This window comes from Cicer arietinum, chromosome 2 (assembly GCF_000331145.2).
Source record: "Cicer arietinum cultivar CDC Frontier isolate Library 1 chromosome 2, Cicar.CDCFrontier_v2.0, whole genome shotgun sequence".
In the NCBI taxonomy this organism is placed as follows: Eukaryota; Viridiplantae; Streptophyta; class Magnoliopsida; order Fabales; family Fabaceae; genus Cicer; species Cicer arietinum.
The window spans coordinates 12094846-12107592 of NC_021161.2; the positions used below are offsets into that span (position 1 = coordinate 12094846).

Below are 12747 nucleotides of genomic sequence, written 5' to 3' on the forward strand. Positions count from 1 at the left end.
TGTAAACCAAGTAAAGAACCTCCCTTATTCCAACAAGTGGTATAATAAAGCCTGGTCGATTGCTTCCGTATCAAGATGTCAAATTCAGACACAAACGTTAATGGTCATTTTCCTGCAAATCGTCCAATCTTCAAAGGAAAAAATTATGAACGATGGTGTGCGTATATGAAAGTGATATTTAGATTTCAAGATGTGCTTGAAATTGTTGATGAAGGAGTTCCTGAAATTTTAAAAAATGCGGTTGATGCACAAAAAACCATTATTAAAGAATAGAAGAATAAAAGTTGCAAGGATATCTGTTCTTGATTCACCAATGTGTTAATCCAAATATCTTAGACGAAATTGTGGATGAAGAAACAACCAAAGGACCATGGGATGTATTGAAGAATTGCTATGGTGGTGGTGACAAGTTAAAAAAGGTGAAGTTGCAAGCTCTACGTAGCCAATATGAGTTGCTATACATGACAAGTCTAGAAACAGTTGTTGAATTCTTTAAAAGGATGATAACCTTGACAAATCAGATGGAATCTTATGGTGAAAAAATTACTAATTTGATGCAGATAGATAAAGTGCTAAGAACATTAACTTCTAATTTTGATCATATTGTGGTAGCAATAGAAGAGTCTAAAGATCTGGAAAAGATGTAGTTGGAGGAATTATAAAGATCCTTAGAAGCTCATGAGTTGAGAATTAAAGAAAGTGAGATTTGAAAGGCTCAAGAAAAGGTGACAAAACAAGCACTATTGGCACAAGCTCCCAAGAAATGTGGAAATGAAGGCTGGAAAAGTAAGTAAGGGAAAGGAAAATGGAAGAACAAATAAAATCACTATGGAAACGAGAAACGTGGGAATTCTTAGCATGACAAGGAAGGGAATAACAAGAAAGGTTAAAGTAGTGGTAATAGTGGTAAGAAGATATTCAACAAGAAATGTGAAGATTTTGAGGTTTTTAAAGAATTTAACTCATTTGCTGAGAAACAAGCTAGTAGGTGATTAAAATGTTGAGAACGGATGGTGGAGGTGAATGCACATCCTTATAATTCAATTTTTTTTTATAAGAATAAAGGTATAGATCATGAGATAATGACACTGTATACTCTTCAATACAATGGTACTACTAAAAAGAGAAATAGGACCCTACTCAACATGGTGAGAAACATGTTAAAATAGAAGAAGTTGCCAAATAATATGTGGGCTGAAGCTGTGTCAACAGTTGTATGCATTCTCAATAGGAGTCCAACAAAGAGACTTGGTGAAATGACTCCCGAGGAAGCATGCTCAAGAAGAAAGCCCAATGTGAATCACATGAGAATTTTTGGTTGTTTGTGCTATAGACATGTCCCTAAAAGAAATAGAAGAAAGCTAGACACAAGAGCTCAACCCATGATTATGATTGGATATCACATAACTAGTGCATACATATTATTGGATCCAATTCAGAAGAAGGTTATTATTAGTAATGATGTGGTGTTTGATGAGAATAAGAGCTGGGAATGGAAAGCTGATGAAACAAGTAGTAGGAATAAAAATGTGACAGTTGACTTAGAAAATCAGAATAATAGTGATGTTGAGAAAAAATGCAGAAGCCAATGAAGAAGGTGATAATGAGGAAGTAACTGAGCATCCAAGAAAGTCAACAAGAGAAAGACAACCATATAGTGTTTGATAGGCTCACTGAGGTACCTCTACAACCATGTAGAAGCCACCATGTACAAACAATTGATAGGCTCACTGAGGTACCTCAACAACACCAGACTTGATCTTGCATATAGTGTTGAAATGATTAGTAGGTTTATGGAGGAGCCAAGGAAGCCAGACATGACAACAACCAAAAGAATACTAAGATACATCAAAGGGGCTATGAGCTACAAAATTGTGTTTTCAAGAAATCAAAACAGTTCAGAAGTACAAGTATTAGGTTTTATTGATTCTGATTGGAGTGGAGACGCTGAAGATAGGAAAAAAATACTTCAAGGTATATTTTCATGATTGGAAGTGCAACAATTTCTTTGTGCTCAAGGAAACAAAATATTGTGGCATTATCAAGTTGTGAGGTCGAATATATAGCAATTGTACACAGAACTAGTCAAACACAATGGCTGGAAATGATGAAAAAGCTGAGCATACAAGAGAAGTAAGTGATGAAGTTGAAAGTGGACAACAAATATGCAATCAATCTAGCAAAATATCCAATTGGTCATGGGTGAAACAAACATACAGAGATCAAGTATCATTTCTTGAGAGATCAAGTCAATAAAAGAAAGCTTGAGTTAAGTTACTGCAAATCAAAGGAGAATGTGGCTCACATTCTGACCAAAACACTTAGGACATGCAAATTTGAGGACTTAAGAAACAAATTAGGAGTTTGTAACTTAGATATTCAAATTAAGAGGGTGTGTTGTTATATAATTCATAATTAACTAAGTATATAAATCATTTAGTTAGTGAGTGCGGCAATTATGAGATAGTTAGTTAGTTGCACAAATGTCATGTATAAGAAGTAAGCTAAAGAAAAGTCATAGTAATGTAATACAAAATCAATAAAAAGGCAGATTTTGATTCTTATCATTCTTCTTCTCGATCTTTTTTCTCCCTTCTCAAAGTTTGTAAACCAAGTAAAGAACCTCCAATTCAACACTTCATCAATTTTATGGGTTGTTTTGGTTACTATTTTCAATTAATTCCACTTATACACTTTCTCAATTTTCCATTTTACTATTTATTATACACTTTATCTTCCTCTTTCTTCAAATTTTCCTTTATTAAATTACTATTCACACTCTCTCAACAATCAGAAAAAATTTATTGTTGATAAGTTAGTTCAAAGATGATACTCAAATATTTGTGTATTTTTAAACATCCATCCATCGCATAGTTAAAAAATAAATATGAATTTTATTTTTATCTCTTGAATATATTTTACATACAAGAGCGAGGAAAATTATAATATCAATTATTCCCTTTGTATCTTTTGATTATTAGTGTGTAATTCAAATATTATCTCAAAAAATGTAAAAAAAAAAATTGTCACTAATCAATTAGTTCAAAAATGATTTTTCATTAATTAATTAGTTAAAATAGAATGTGTATTTGGACTAAACATTATGTTTTATAATTATTATGGATATCTATATATTAAGAATCTATAAAACTTAACCTCCAACATAAATACATTACTTACCTCAATTATTTTTAATATTTAATCAATTTTAGAGTTTTTAATACTTTTCTATTAATTCCGTTTATACTCTCTTTCACTTTTGACTTTTATAATTTCCAATACACTTTGTCTTTCACATATTTTAAAAATTTACCTTTTTTAATTTACTATTCATAGTCTCTCAACAACTCATTAAATCTATATTATTAAATCACCACAAATGTTTATGTGTATTTTCAATCATTAATCACTTAGTTAAAATATGAATGTATATTTTATTATTTGTGTATCTCTTTGAATGTATTTTACATACAAGAATGAAAACATTTATAATATTAATTAATCTCTCTGTAACTTTTGATTGTCAATATGTATCTTTTGAATATTTTCACCAACAACATATTATCTTCTATTCTCGGTCTTCAAACACTTAATTTTCTTCCAAATTTTAAGCTCTACTTGTGCTTTGAACTCATTAAATATTGGAATCAAACTTCTTCTTAATTGAGTACAGCCATAATCTTCTAGAATAATCAACAACGAATGAGAAAAAATATAAAAAAACGACATGGAAAGATAAAGTTTAACATCTAAATAATAAGTGTTATCTAACACATTTAGATAACACGCTTTTTGAATAAAGTGTTGTCTAAAAATGTCATTAGACAATCCTTTATTTTAAAAGCGTTGTTGAAAGGTGCTTTTAGATAATGTTTTTTATTATAAATTAGTGTTGTCTAAAAGGTTTATACTTTCACTTAATTAAAAAGTGTTGCTTAAACATACAACAACTCTGAAATAAACTATGTTTTTAAGTGCTGGTAGAGGTCAAAAATAATGTTGTCTTTTCTCTGTTTTGGCATAATGACTACCGCACTTTTTAATAACAAATTTTGATGTGGAAGATCAATCTATACTGCAACCACAAAACATACTAATTTTTTTTTCTATAAATCTAAAACCATAACAATTTGCTACAATGGGACACTAAGCATGAACTAATGACTCTGATTCCAACATAACAAAAATAATCACACAATTAAAAAATAATATGAGAAAAGAGGAACGTAACACAATAATTATATTGAAAATTCTCAACAAAGTAAAGGTAAAACTAGGGGTGGACAAAGTTCAGTTTGAACTAGAACCGTTTGAAAATTGAACCGAACTGGTTTTCAGTTTGAAAAAACCAAACTGAACTAGTTTTCAGTTCAAAAAACCGAACCGAACTGTTTTATAAATTGGTGCACCAATTTATTATTTGAACCAAATCGAACCGTTTTAACTTAATTTTTTTATTTATATAGGCTAAATTTTACATAACTACCCTAAATTATTTCTATAAAAAAATCCAGTTCAAGTTTTTTGAAATAAAAACTGGTTTGGTTCAGTTTTTTTGAACTGAAAGCCAGTTCGGTTTTTTCAAATTGAAAATCGGTTCGGTTCTAATTTTAAAAAATCAGTTCGAAAACAGTTTGATTCTCAATTTTTATAAAGCAGTTTAGTTCAAAAACAGTTCAGTTCAGTTAAGTTCTACAATTTGATTTAGTTTTTGATTTTTTGAACACTCAATAGCTAAAATCTCACATGGTTAATGATATGCTTGCATTAATGGCATGCACCGTGGCTAAGAAAACGTCACTATTTTATTGAAAATAAGCATAAAAAATCTACTTTTGCAGATTTGCTACACAAAAGTTAACTAATAAATTTGACTTCGACATATTCACAATACATATAACAGGCCGTAAAATAATAAATTAAACACACAATTAAAACAAAATTCATAAAAAATAATTAACAAACCAAATGTGAAAATTAACAAACGTTTTCATGAACACTAACTAACTAAAAGTTAGTTTTGAAATGAGAGATTGCTTGACTAATTAATGACTAAATATAAGACCGTTATTCAGTTAGTAATTTATAAAACTCTCTCTCTCTATATATATACACACACGTTTATTTACTTAAGTTACAGTTTGGTTCAATATCTTCGTTCAAAATAATTAAAATCACTGTTGAAAAATAAAAATCGCCATGGAACTAATCAACGGAGAGCCAGAACCGCCACGGCCACCGCCACCGCAACAACCAGTACAACCACTGGGTATTGAACAACCTCCACCGCAGCAAGAAACATACAGCCGCTTAGTTTTAATGATCATACTCCCATTTTTCATTGTCTTGGTAGGAATAGTTCCTTTTCTTTGCTCTTTATTTCTCATATTTATTAAATTTTTTCTTTAATTATCTTCTTGTATAAATAAATATAAAGAATTGGGAGATGTAATAACGTTTATCATAATAAATAGGATAGGCAAAAATGAATTTATAAATATGAATTTATTTTGTCTCGCTTTTTCATATCAGAATCTTGATCTATGCATGTAAATAGTTACGATGGATTTAAATTGTAGTTAGTCGCAAAACTTGTATATTTGGGAAAAATTTAGTCAACACAGCTTAAATTGATCATACATGTCCGTTCTTATATTATACAATATGAAAAATGTGACGATTAATTATTGTTTCAGGTGTATGGTATTATCTATGGTATAGTGGATTGTATGCGACAGCATCGACACTGAATTAAACAAGTTGTGGCAGCAAACCCATTATCACCAGAAATTCATTGAGGCCATTAATGTTTCTAAACAATTTTACCGTTTCTAGTTTGCACTATATGTAGCGTTATTACTACATGTGACTCATTCTTGGTAGCGTTTTTACTATCACTATTTAGCGATGTTATATGCACATAGTATAATATTGATTAGTTAGTTTGTTAAGATAACGATGTAATTTTGCTCATAAATAAACTTGGTTGATTGATACGTTCTCTAACTAGACTATATAATTATATATTTTGAGTTTTTATACAAATTAAGTAGAGCTGAGATAATAATAGTATATCTCCTCTGTGCCATAATAGTATATCTGACTCGACCCTTCTCAAACTTGCATTAGTTACTACCTTTTTCAAATCCATCATCAGGTTTGATTAGTGTCTTCCGTCATCTCTAATCTTCTCACGTACTTTTATATACAATCTATCCCTCTCATCCATAATAATTAATTCTTATACTACCACCCCTTACTCCCCATCATAGGTGTATGGTATTTCAATAACATTTTGTTATCCAATTTCTCCATTTTATGTTACTGTTTGATATGGAAGTTCCAAATAAGACCGTTACATGTCTCTATTATTAAAGAAAATTGTTTTTTCTTAGCTTAAAATAATCAATTGAGCAACGGATAAAAACCATTTGATATAATCAAGTCAAATTGGATTAAGGCATCACATTCGTTTCACATACCCAATTAATACATAATTAATTTTTTGTTAAGGAGACATCATTACACAATTAAATAACTACCTCAATGTTACATATCAGAGCTGACACCGAAGAGTACTCATGCCCTGTTCCTGAGACCATGACCCTCTGCTTGACAGCTTCCAATCTATCCCCCTAACTGTGCCGATTTCCATTCTATCCCTTTTCTCCATTATAATTAATTCTTATACCGCTTTGAACTTAATTCACGACACCATGACCCTCTTCCTTGAAAAATTAATCAGTTCCTAAAGACTTCCGAAAAGACCGCACCATTGCAACGCCAAATACAAGAAAACGTAGGGTCAACATATCAAAATCATATAAAGGTACAAAAACAAGTCAAATATACGATGTACATACAACATTTTTTAGTTGTGACAATAATAAAAAAGTGTTGTGTAAATCAAAAAACCTGTGGCCTAAAGGTTAGACAACGATTTACAAAGTGTGGTTTAAGTGGTCGTGATCTATTCTTTAACACAATGATTTTTTTACTCTTGTCCACGAATCCTAAAAAATCGTTGATGAAAACACTCAAATAGACCACGGTTTTTTTGAATGTTTCACACAATAGTTTTATGAATTGGTTTTGCCAACATTTGGAAAATATTGCATATGCAGTTAGGCCACAGTTTTGTGTACCTACGGTGATGAAAATATTTTAAATCATACTATCTATGTGTTGTGTATAATTTTAGACAACAAACATTCAAATGTTCATACTTTTTTAGTCTACATTTTTCTGTGTTGACTATACCTTTAGGCCACGATCATACAAATCTTGTAAGACTTTTTGTGCCACACCCTCATCATTTAGACAAATATTGATAATTAACCGTTATTTCTTATAGCCCATAATTGAACATTAAATAATCGTTATTGAACAAAACAAAAAGAGTTAAACATAATCAAGTCTTAATTAAAGTGTATGTTACCAATAAAAACAATTGTCTTATCAAAATATTGTAACACAAATAGTACTAGACATAAAAAAATAAAATACAAGATTAGATCAATTGTTACTGTATTTGTAAAAACCACAATTTTTTTATTCCTAAAATGCAACAACCAACTTTGCATTGCCAAAAAACAACTAAGTCTTCCATACATTCCACTAGCTTCATGTATCTTGGTGATGATCTTCTTCCATAACAATGAATTCTACCAGACTTTTATTTACTAAACAATGATTGAAAGACTTGGTCAGTAAGAGGATAATAAACATAACATTTTTTAATCAGTAAACTAATACCATTAAATATACTAATGGTAGTAAATCTAGAAATATCCATAAGAGGACAATAACCATAAAGGAAGGACGGTTATATTAAAAAAAATCACAATTAATTAGCCAAATAAAAATAAATTATATCAATAACTAGAATATTTTATCAAAATTAGTCTTCATCTTTCAAATCATAATCATCTTTGTCTTCAAATTCCTTCATAACATGTGCAGGCTTCTCAACTATTGTTGTTGGAATATCTTCCCTAACCCAATTGAGGTCGTTATCATTATAATTTGATGCATTAAGATTTTGAATATCATAAAATGGATCATCCAAATATTCTTCTTGAGTTGTAGCATTTGATTGGTCACCCATGTTAAACAGATCTCTAGGAACGATTTTTATAACATAATATTTATTTTCATCGAAAGGAAATCATATATACGAAGCATATATAAATCATATAAACATAATTAATATATAATCATGGTAAGGAAATATATTCAGTCATACATTTACATCCAGTTCAAAATGTTGTGAAAAACAAGAGATAATTAGCGATAATTATCTCAATAATGCGGAATATTTTTCCCCCACCTGTGCAGATAAATGGCCAAACAGAAAATACAATTCCAAGAGCAATAATAATTGGCAGAAAATAGTTATGAACAAGATGCTTTTTAAAAATATATTTTTCAGTCAATTCTTTATTTTTGAATCCAATCTGAACAGTTCTTTTAGATTGATTGTGTTTGTATTTTGTTCAAATTGAGTTTGTAAATTATTCTGATTGATTATGTTGTACTTTGTTAGGTTACATTTTGTAAATTGTTCAAATTTATTCTGTTTGTATTTTGTTCAGATTCATATTGATACTATTTGTATTTTGTTCAGATTCATATTGATACTATTTATATTTTGTTGTAGAAAAATCTTGATCAAATCTTGACCATATCTTCTTTTCAACTTGATCAAATATTTTCTTCAATTATACACTACAAGAAAACCTTTCATTTGTGGCGGCCAAAGCCCCCAAAAATGAGGAAAAACAACTACAACAGACACATTTGTGGCAGCCTAAGGCAGTCACAAATAAACTAGTCACAAAATTTTGTGGCGACCAAAACGGTCACGAATGTTGTTTTTTGTTAGCATTTTTGAGGGTTTAAGCCATCAAAAATTTGTGTCTGAAAAGTGCACCACAAATTTGTGAGGCCTTAGGCCGCCACAAAGGAAAAAGTTGATTAAACCCACCGTTTGTGAGAGCTTAGACAACTGCAAATTGTACCATTTGTGAGGACTTAGACCGACACAAAGAATGAAACTGAAAAAAAAAAAAAAACATAGTGTGTGAGGTCTTAGGCCGCCACAAATGGGTAAGTTTATGAAAAAAAATAATTTTATAAAATTCGAAATTAATATTTAAAAAATATATTATAAAAAAAAATTTAATATAATTTAAAAATTGAAAATATAAATATAAATAAAATATTATATATAAAAATATAATTTTAATATTAATTAAAATATTACTACCAAACAAAATAAAATATTCCAAAATTAATAAATTATATCATACAAACCAAAAATAAAACACATCATAATTAAACACAAATAGAAAATATTATTCGAATACATCAATCATCACAATAATTCATCTCATCATTAGTCCACTCTGTCCATCATTATTTAAAAGTCCCTCAATAGTATTATTAATTGGTGTTGTAGACAACATGGTTTGAAATTGTATTTCATCTTCAAGTGCACCACCATTAATCGACGGAGGCATAACTACAATAAAAAAAGTAACACAATAATATAAAAAATAACTACATTTCAATTTGAGTATAAATTTTATAATTTAAATATTTTACTATTCTTTTAATAAACCTTGCTAACATTAAAGTTTTTTTAAAAAAATATTATAACCAATTTTAAAATAATATATTCTACATTCTAAAATAAAATATTAACCTTCTAAAAATAATTTATAACTATATAATTTCTTATAATTATAATAATTACATGAATCACAAACCTTTATTTAAAATGCATTACATACTAACTTGATGCAGATTAGTGACTGAATTGAAGTTTACGAACAAATAACAACTCTTCGCAATCACTACAATAACACCACAGTCAAAATAAAAATTAAATAATATTAATTAAATAAATAACTTCAAATAAAAAATAACATTATAAAACAAAACATAAGATAAACACTTACCGAAACTCAATAGAGAAGGTAGAAGAAAAGTTAGAGAAAAATATAAGTTGGAGGAAAAATATTTGTAGAGAGAAAATTTAGAGAGATGGTAGAGAGAAAAGTCGTGAGAAGGTAGAAATAAAAAATGAGAGGAAGAGTCATATATGTAGAGAGAAAATAGGGTATTTGTGGCGGCCATAAAATACCAATTCCTAGGCGATTAGGAAGGGATGCCTTAGTGATGGCCAATACCTTCACAAAGTTGCAACTGTCATACTTTGTGGTGGTCTAAGCCTCACTATGCTCCAACGTTCTGATTTTGTGAGGGTATAGGCTGCCACAAAATCCTGCTGATATTTTCAATCAATCATGTCTGTTGTAAGAGTATTGGCTGCCACAAGTTCATATTAGGGATGACATTAGACCTAGATCCAATGGGTACCTGCAAAAAAATCCACAATGGGTTGGGTAAAAATCCGCATAATGGATATGGGCACGGGGACGGGTAATTACCCATAAAATTAAGCAGATATGGGTGCGGGTGCGGGTACGGGTGCTATAGTACCCACCCCGCCCCACACCTGCACTTATATAAATATATTATTTACTTATTTATTATATTATTATTTAGTTTAATTAATTGTTTTCTTTTATGTTTTAACATCTATTAATATTATTGGACCACTACAATATTTATAATTGAAAGATAAATATTTGGAAACTTTTTTAGAATTTGATTATGATGAATATGTAAATAATTGTGACCTTATAATTAAAAGTTATGTCTTATTAATCGTTACTTTATAATTATACTTGCAACTTCCTATCTATTGTTTTTACAGATCTCAAATAATATTGTCGTAGGCCTTGCAACTTCATAAATTATTATTATGAATATTAAAATGTGTATTGTAACGAGTATTCATTTGAAATGTTTTGAGTTAGAAAATATTTTGATTTATAATACTTTATGATTGGAGTTAAAATATTAGAATAATTTTTATATTTAATCACAATAATATCGTCTATTTATTTTAGTTAAAGCGTGGGTAATGGGTATGGGTACGAGCACTTAGGTACCCATAGAGTAAGGGTACGGGTATTAAAATTGATACCCAAGAGGGTACGGGCCCGAGTATGTGTATTTTTTTAAACCGCAGGTAAGGGAACGAGTACTATAGTACCCTACCCAAACTCTACCCAGTGCCATCTCTAGTTCAAATAACTTTTCCCTCTAACAATTTTATTACCGTTTTTAGCCGCAAGAAATGTTACAATCAGCAACAACAACAAAAAATGATTTGTGAGGGTATTTGGTTAGACAAATGGCAAGAGTGTTATCGCAATAGATGTGAATGTTGGATTCTAGGATTTGGTAGTCTTCAAGTTGATTCTTCATCCAAAGTAATTGAGAACTGCAGTCAGCTGCTGAAATATACTTAGCATCTGCTGCTGACATGTCAATAATGCTTTATCTCTTACTTGACCAAGATATTAAGTTGTCACCTAGAAAGGTGCAGTTGCCACTAGTGCTCTTTCTCTCAAGTTTATCTCTAGCATAGCCATAATCACAATATCAACTCAGTTTGTACTTAAGAGATTTCTTGAAATTTTACTTGACCATATTTTATATACCCATATACCCCCTTTTGAAAACAATCTACCAAAATGCCCCTTTTTTTTTCAAATTTTTTTCCCCTTATAAGTCGCCATTTGGAATGGCGACTTCCTTAAGGAAGGCCAACTCCCAAATGGTTTTTTTTTTTTTTTTTTTAAATTTTGTATTCTAGCTAGTGTTTAATTAATTAATATTGCATATCTTGTAGTAATATTATTATCTTATGCTTATGTTTGTTACATTTTAATTTTGGATCTGATAAGAATGAGAGCATAGCTTTAGCCTTTTTAGTGGGGGAGAAAAATATGAAGAGGCTAGTGTTAATGCTCTCTTTTCTTTTGCAGTAATGAATTCAATTGAGTTTCTGTTCTCAAAAAACAGATCAATTCAGAGTGTATGAATTTAATTGTCAAATTTTAATTATTTTATTTTATTGATCTTCTTCTTGTTGTTGTGGGACTGAATCTCTCTCTGATCGATGTGATTCAATTACACAGCTAGCAAATAAGTACATAGTACGCTAATTTTACAGTTATACACAGAAAAAGCTTTCTGTTCAACAAACACTGCAACGCCATTGATTCAGTGTCTGAGTATGCAATTTTGTGCTGAATTTCTAACATTCAAAACAATTAATGAGATTCTAAAATATCTCATACACAACATTTCTAGATTTTAATTAACTTAGAAAATTGGTAGTAGTCTGCAATTTCCATCTTTGACATTAATTTTTCTTTAAATTTTTTAATATTCTATATTCTATATATACACATGCATAGTTATGTATTAATTATTATGATTAAGAAATAGTATGCCAGATCACTGACATTGCATTTACTGCGCTCACTGTCTACTAATGCTTGGTTATACTTTTATACACGTCTCTTTAAATCTTATATGCAGTTTATGTCTTTCTAAACAAAAAATAATCATAATTTTTTAAATGTTTGACTTTTTATCATCTTTAAAGTTTGATTTTTTTTTTAACAGAATTTGGTAGAGGTGTTCACTGATTCAAAAATCAATCATCCAAACTATTCTAATATGTATTTTGATTTAATTCATTTAAGTTTCAATTTAATTTAAATTAACTCACTTAAATTTAATGATTTTTGATTCAGATATTAAATTATATATTTTAAACTCGTGAATTCAACTACGTGACATATATATTTTTTATTTTATTAT

The 12747-nt window shown here is 29.5% G+C and overlaps 1 long non-coding RNA gene across 1 annotated transcript; it reads left to right on the forward strand.

Annotated features, from left to right (window-relative positions):
* Nucleotides 1–5147: 5147 nt before the first annotated feature.
* LOC140919260 (uncharacterized) lies at nt 5148–5996 on the forward strand. Its single transcript, XR_012161855.1, has 2 exons — nt 5148–5349; nt 5697–5996. It is a non-coding gene; the product is annotated as an uncharacterized lncRNA (long non-coding RNA).
* The last annotated feature ends 6751 nt before the right edge of the window (nt 5997–12747 follow it).